The sequence below is a fragment of the Lepidochelys kempii genome, chromosome 25 (genome assembly GCF_965140265.1).
Source record: "Lepidochelys kempii isolate rLepKem1 chromosome 25, rLepKem1.hap2, whole genome shotgun sequence".
In the NCBI taxonomy this organism is placed as follows: Eukaryota; Metazoa; Chordata; order Testudines; family Cheloniidae; genus Lepidochelys; species Lepidochelys kempii.
Genome location: NC_133280.1, coordinates 13,738,331 through 13,746,167, shown reverse-complemented (window position 1 = coordinate 13,746,167; position 7,837 = coordinate 13,738,331).

Here is a 7,837-nt window from a genome sequence, read left to right as displayed (position 1 = left end):
GGGGATGCTGGGAGCCAGGGCGCTGCAGCTGTCATTGGGTGGGTAGAGCCATGGCCCAGCCCCCATTGTGCTCGATGCTGTACGAACGCAGAGATGGTCCCTGCCCCAAATCTCACATGCTGAGTAGGAATCTCTTTGCTGCTCTGGAGTGTCCGGCTGCTGCTCCAGCTCTACCCTGGCTCTACCCTTTCAGCATTTGAGTGTCCCCCCCCACCCCCCGTCCCCCCCGTCCTACCTGGTGCGCTTTGGGCGGGTTTCATTAGCTGGCAGACATCTGCCCTCCCCCTTCCCACAGCTCCAGCTCCGGCCTTCAATGGCTCTCCAGGCCCCTTGCCAGGCCGGGGGAGCAGATCTGGGCTGTTCTCTCCACTTACAAGGGAGGTGAAGAGCCTGGCCCAAGGTGACGTGGCAGAGGTAGAAAGTGAACCCAGGCGTCCTGACTCCCAGTCCCCTGTTCCAAACACCAGTCCTGCTTCAGACCTCTGGGGGGACTTTGCTACACTGAAGCTTTGAACCAAGGGCTGAAAGACCCCTCCCAGCTGCGGATGGACTCCAGAGATGGGATTTGAACCTACCGTTTATGCCATCACTGCCACAAGCCTGAACCAAGAACTTGGCCATTTCTGGATGTAATCGATTCCATTTAACCAGTTCCCGCTTTCAGCCACGTCTTTTTCCCTTTATGAATAAACCTGTAGATTTTAGATTAAAAAACCCCCTTGTTCTGAACGCAGGACTCCTGACACCCAGTTCTTACGCCCTCGTCCAGAGGCTACTCCCATCTCAGAGCCAGACCTCCTGACTCCCTGTCCCCTGTTCTATCCACCAGGCCACTAGAATACATGGCTCCGGGGGGGGGGCACGTCCCTGGGAGCACACAGGGGCTGGCAGATTCCCCCAGGGCTCCCTTCACAGGCCGGAGCAGGAGGGGGACCACTGGCATTCCTGCACCCCAGCCGGGCTGGGGGTGGGGGTTCTCCCGGCTGCTGGTGAGAGGCGCCCGTCTGGCCCATTAAGATGGAGATTTGGCACACGCTGGCGGGGGAGCAGATGTGTGCAATGGAGACACAAAAAGCAACATGGGGATGTGTGGTCACAACCTGCCCCCCTCCCCCATTCCCTAAACACAGAGCCATGGGCTGGGGGGCTAAGGGCAGCTCCCTCCCTGGGGGCTGAGTAGGCCCAGCCTTCCCGCAGCGACAGGGTGTCAGAGGGGGGGAAGAAGGGGATGGGAGGCAGCAGGGCTCAGAAGGGTTTGCTCGTCCTACAGGAGGGGAGGTTTGCGATGTTTGGATCCCCTCGCCCCGGGCAGGCAGAGAGCAAACCCAAACGTGCTGGCTTTTGTGGACCTGAGCATCTGCAAGGCCAGGAGAAGGTGATGGGAGCTTGGCCTCAGGGGAGTTGGGCAGCACCTTTGCAAACCAGGCCCCTAATCCTCCCCCCGATTTGCCCCACGCTGCCCTGGCTAATCAGTTAACCTCCCCCCAGGCCCAGTCTAGCAATGTTTGTAGCTCTGCCTGGCATTTCTTCTCGGGCAGGGAGATTACAAACTCATCTAATTACCAAGCTCATGCCCAAAATAACCGCCACTGAAATGCAGCCACCTCTGGGGCAGCACATGGCAACTGCTTCTACTGGGCTCCCTTGCCCATTGCTGAAATGCAGCTGTCTCTGGGGTAAGGCCTGGAGGCTGTTTATACCAAAATCCCTTGTGCAGTGCTGAAATGCAGCTCTCTGGGGTAGGGAGCAGAGGCTGTTTATAGGGGTGCGGAAATGCAGCAGTCTCTGGGGTGCAGCACGGCAGCTGTTTAACAGGGCACAGGTCCAGGGCACGGCAGTGACCAGGGCAGTGTGGGCCAGGCTGGGAAGGAGAGCAGTGTGCTGGTTGTAACAGCAGGCTGGGACATGAGGGTTACAGCAACTGCTCCTGCCCTGGTGGGAATCCCAGCTTTCCCCACAAGGCAGGGCCTCGGGGGCTTTGCCCCACATTGGAGAGGGTCCCTGCAGCCGCACAGCACCCCACACCCCTCGCGGCTCAGCACCGATGCTGAGCGGTCCCAGAGGAGTCACCCACATCACTCCCTGCAGCACCTGGCGCGGCCGGCAGCCTCCCGTCCATGCACTTGCCCTGGACTGGCTTGGCAGCTCAGGCACTGAGCTACAGACTTAGCCTTAGGGGATTCCCTGGCCAGGGCCCATCTCCTGGGGCTTCCCCCATGGGGGCGGGGGGTCTCTCCCTATCTGCCCCAGGGAGAGCTCAGGCCCTGGGCTAGAAATGAGCTCAGCAGAAACCTCCCCGGCACAGCTCCCAAGGGCCAGCACTGCAAAGGACTTCCCCCCGGGGGGTTTCTGGAAGGAGGGAGAGCCCAGAACTTGAGGCGGGGAAGTTCCTTTAATCAGCCCTGATGGGGGGACCCCGACACCCACCTCTGGCCACTGCAGCCTCAGATGCCCAGGGCACTGTGACTAGGACCCCACCAGCCTGCACCCTGATGCCTTCTTTGGGACTGGTCATTTTCACAGAGCAGGTTTCAGAGTAGCAGCCGTGTTAGTCTGTATTCGCAAAAAGAAAAGGAGGACTTGTGGCACCTTAGAGACTAACCAATTTATCTGAGCATGAGCTTTCCTGAGCTACAGCTCACTTCATCGGATGCATACTGTGGAAACTGCAGAAGACATTATATACACAGAGACCATGAAAACCTGGATTTGTGCTGGAAATGGCCCCCCTTGATTATCATGCACATTGTAGGGAGAGTGGCCACTTTGGATAAGCTATTACCAGCAGGAGAGTGAGTTTGTGTGTGGGGGGGAGGGTGAGAAAACCTGGATTTGTGCTGGAAATGGCCCAACTTGATGATCACTTTAGATAAGCTATTACCAGCAGGACAGTGGGGTGGGAGGGGGTATTGTTTCATGGTCTCTGTGTGTATATAAAGTCTGCTGCAGTTTCCACGGTATGCATCCGATGAAGTGAGCTGTAGCTCACGAAAGCTCATGCTCAAATAAATTGGTTAGTCTCTAAGGTGCCACAAGTCCTCCTTTTCTTTTTTCATAGAGCAGCCATTCAAATGAGGGGCATTTGGTACCTCGGTATGGGAGGAACCCAGGGATCCTGGCTCCCAGTCCTCTGCTCTGACCACTAGCCCACGCTGCTGCTGAGTGGGCAGACACACACGCTTCACTCAGCAACCAGCCTGAGAGCTCCTTCCACCCAAGTGCTCGGGCCCCATGCTGCCCAGCCTGGGGGGGCGTAGACACAGATTGGTGGGTGGTGTGTTTAGGGGTAGAAGGGGGCTGTTAATTGCCCCGATCCCAGGTGGGGGTGAACTGGGCAGGATCAGGCCCCAGGTGGGTGTCTCTCTGCAGGATGACTGTCGCTGTCACACGCCCACTGAGCCCTCCCCGCCCCCAGCAGGAAGTACAGTGCGCACGGGGAGGGGGGGTGACAACTGGAAGTCCCCAGCCTTCGGTGGCGTCATGGGTTGCACCAGCCCTGAGCTGTTCCAGTGCGTCGTGGGAGCAGCCTCACGCCGAGGAGACCTGGCCCCTGGCGGCCACACAGCGTCACCCCGGGGGAACGGACGTGATCCCCCTCACCACAGCTGGGGGCAGATCCGACCGCGGCCTCCCCCACACCCATGGGTGGTTCCCGGGCCCCAGGGATCCCCCTTTCCGCAGCATGTGGGTGATTCACAAGCTCCCGTCCCTCGGGGATACCAGGGGAGGAGAAGGGATTGCCCAGAAAAAGAGGGTGGATCAAGATATGCTGCCCCCCCTGCAAGGGCAGGCGAGGCCCCACCCCCGAGGATCTCACCCCTCCCAAGCTCTGGAGATGCCCCCATCCCGCCCCCGATAAAGCCTGATCCTTCTTGCAAAGAAATGGCCCCGAGTAACATGCTGCCAGCCCCGTGGCACCAGATGTGTGCCCAACTCTCCTTAACAAGCTGCAGGAAGCTGGTGGAGATGGCAACGTGTGTGCTGGCGATCCCCCCCCCGCACAGCCCCCTGTTCCTCTGCCGAGCCGGGCCCAGGAGCCTGCAGCAGCCCCGGTGCCTGCCCGTGTGCGCCGTGCCCCCGCCCAGCTGGTGGCCTCTCGCCCGCTGGGCAATGCAGGGCACAGAGGGCAGATTGTCTGCAATGCAGGGCACGTGCCCGAGAGACAAGGCCGCAGCCTGGGGTGCCTGTGTGTTAAAAGACTGCACATGCCGCACCCAGACCTGCCCAAACACAAACCCGTCTGCCCAGGGCTGCAGATACGCACACGCACACACCAGGACATGCTGATGCAGGTACAGAAATACACCTGCCCAGGCAGCGCGTGTGTGCGTGCACACACACACCCGCACACACACACCCGCGCACACACACACCCGCACATATGCACACACGCACACACACCCGCACACACCCGCACATGCGCACACACACCCGCACACACACATGTGCACATACGCACACACGCACACGCACACATGCACACGCACACATGCACGCACGTGCGCGCACACACCCGCACACACACATGTGCACACACAAACGCACATACGCACACACACACACGCACACATGCACGCACACACACGCACACGCGTGCGCACACAAACGCACATATGCACACACGCACACACACACGCATACATGCGCACACACACACACATGCGCACGCACAAACGCACACATACGCACACACGCACACAAACGCACACACACACACGCACACAAACGCACATACGCACACGCACGCACACACACGCATACACACGCACACACACACACGCATGCACACACGCACACAAACACACACATACGCACACACGCACATGCACGCACACGCACACACACACGCACACACACACACACACACAAATGCACATACGCACACACACATGCACGCATGCACGCACACACGCACACACGCACGCGCGCACACACAAATGCACATACGCACACACGCACACGCACGCACACACATGTGCGCGCACACACACATGCACACACGCGCACACACAAACGCACACACATGCACACACACACACACATACAGTCATGTGCTAAACATGGACACCGGCAGCTGTGGACAAATATCTGGGATTAGGGAGCATCAGCAGCGCTTGTGGGTGGGGGGCAGGTAGAAATCCCAGGGCTGGAATAGCAAGCAGGGGGAGTGACTGGGGACGGGTGCGGAAGGGGGGCTGGAACGGCAGAGGACTATGCCTGGGAACTGAGGGCCAGGCACAGAGCTGGTGGGGGCAGGGGGGCAGGGCTGGAAGGGCAGGGGGCTGTGGGCCAGGCACAGAGCTGGGGGGCAGGGCTGGAAGGGCAGGGGGCTGTGGGCCATGGGCCATGCACAGAGCTGGGGGGGCAGGGCTGGAAGGGCAGGGGGCTGTGGGCCAGGCACAGAGCTGGGGGGCAGGGCTGGAAGGGCTGTGGGCCAGGCACAGAGCTGGGGGGCAGGGCTGGAAGGGCAGGGGGCTGTGGGCCAGGCACAGAGCTGGGGGGCAGGGCTGGAAGGGCTGTGGGCCAGGCACAGAGCTGGGGGGCAGGGCTGGAAGGGCAGAGGACAATACCTGGGGGCCAGGCACAGAGCTGGAGGAAGGGGAGCTGTTTGCCCACGTTTCTTTCCCCCATCAGCCCTGAGGCAGCAGAGCGGGATTTGGCCCCTTCTAGGAGGTGACCAGGTGCTCCCCACAACCCAGCAGGGCTGGGAAATAAGCGGGCGGTTGCTGGCAGGGCTCCCTGCACGTGCCCCCCATCCCCGTCCCTCTGCAGCCCGGGGCGCAGCTAGTTGCAGAGCAGCCCGGGGTGTGTCGAGGCTCCTGCCTTGGGCAGGCCGGGGTGCCCAGAGTTTCCTGGCCTCTGACGCCAAGGGCCGATCACTCTAGCCCCAGCTGGGCTAAAAATACCTCCTGGGGGGAAAGGGAGGGTTATTTTTAGCAGCAGCTCAGAGGTTTTTTCCATCAGCAACTTTCCCGACCACGCAGCGGCCGGTGCTGGGGCGGCTGCCAGGTGGGCCCGCCTGGCCCCTCGCTCCTGGCCACACGGCACCCAGCTGAGCCACTCGGGCATGGGGCTGGGATCCCTGAGCCACCCAGCTCCCCCAAGCTGGGCTCCCCTGGCGCCCCGCGGGGCGGGAGGGGGGCCGGAGTTTCTGTCATACTTTGCCAGCTCGGGCTGTGGCTTTTTTTGCCTTGCCTTGCGGTTTCCTTTGAAGAGGGGTTCCAGGAATCCGGGAGCTGAGCCGGGGCCGGGGGAGGATAAAAGCAGCAGGGTCGGCCCCCGGGGCCAGTCTGGGTTTTATCGGAGAAAGATTTTTTCATTTGAAGTGTTTTTCAGAACAAAAAAAGAAGGAGGGTTGAGCGGGAGGGGGTCTAGTGGGACTGAGAGCCAGGACTCCTGGGTTCTCACCCCAGTTCCGGGAGCGGGGTCTGTTGGAGCAGGGTGGGATGCGGCTGGGACTCCTGGGTTCTCACCCCGGTTCTGGGAGTGGAGTCTAGTGGACGGAGACAGGATTCCTGGGTTCTATTCTTTGTTCTCACTCAGTTTACCTGTGTAGAGCATGGAGTTGATTGTACCCCATGCCTTTTCCTGGTTATTTGTAGCATCCTCTGGCTCTCAGGCCTCCCTCTCCCTCCCAGGTGTGGGCACAGCCCCTCCCAGCAGCAGGGCAGAAGCAGCACCAGCCATGGGCACAGGACCGCTGGCAGACACTTGGGTTGGGCCCTTCCTGCGCCTTTCCCCTGCGTGGCCCCTGGCAGGGCCCCGGCCCCTCGGCTGTCTCAGCGTAGCCCTAGGGGTCAGTTGAGGCTCCCCCCAGACCTACTGAGGGTCAGCAGCTCCTTAGCCCCGGGAAGCCCCACGGGGGCAGATGAGCTGAGGCTCCTGCTGGTTGCTCCATGGCAGCCTGGACCAGCTGGTGGCTCCTTGGCCAGCAAGTCCCAGCCCAGGGATCTTGGTGAGCACTAGCCACTTAGCAGATGCTGGTAGCCCAGCTGCTATTTTTAGAAAGGCCCTAGGGAGACGGCCAGGCGGGTAAAGATGCTGACTCCCGCAGAACCAAACCCAGTCCCCATTGCCCACTTGTTACTCAGCAATAATGCATCGCTGCCGGGCTTGGCCACAAAGACACCGGTCACACAAGGAGCCTGTTCCAAACCCACGGGCTCCCTGCCAGGGCTCCCTCCCGCAGGCCGCCGGGCAGTGTGAGCGCCTCCTGCTGGCCAGGCCCCAGCGCGGCTTCACTGGAATTCCTGGGTGTTGTGTGTGCGGGAGAGAAAAACCCGCACAGCACCCCAGGGGCGGGGCCAGATGCTCAGAGAGATTCAGGGGCCTGCGCCACTTATGGCCAGTTCGTCAGGGCCCTGGGTACGGGACACAACCAATGCCCCAGCTTCTCTCTCACATCAGGTACTTCCTAGCTGGCCCCTGCCCCACCAACTGGGTCATTTTATTCATACCCAAACCCACTGCGCCCAGCTCCCTGGGGCCAGCTCTGCCAGATCAACCCTCCCCAGAGCCTCTGCTGCCCTAAGGGTCAAAGGCTGGGCGTCAAAATAGCCTTTGTGAGCCCCCTCTTCCCCCCCAGTGCTGAGCTTTGTGCTGGGCTCCCCCGGGAGGGGGCGGGAGGGGGAGCAGATGCAGTCACAGCTGGCCCCAGAGCTAGCCCAGCTGCCTGTGATTTGCACCAGGACACGGCCCTTGCTAGGCGAGAGCAGGTCACGGCTGCTGCGACCCTGGCTGGAGCCACTGCAGAGGGGCCCCTGCCGACTGGTGCTTGCAGCCAGCAGGCCTCTAGCCTCGCCTGGGAGGAGCTCCACCGTTTCACACTAGATCCAGG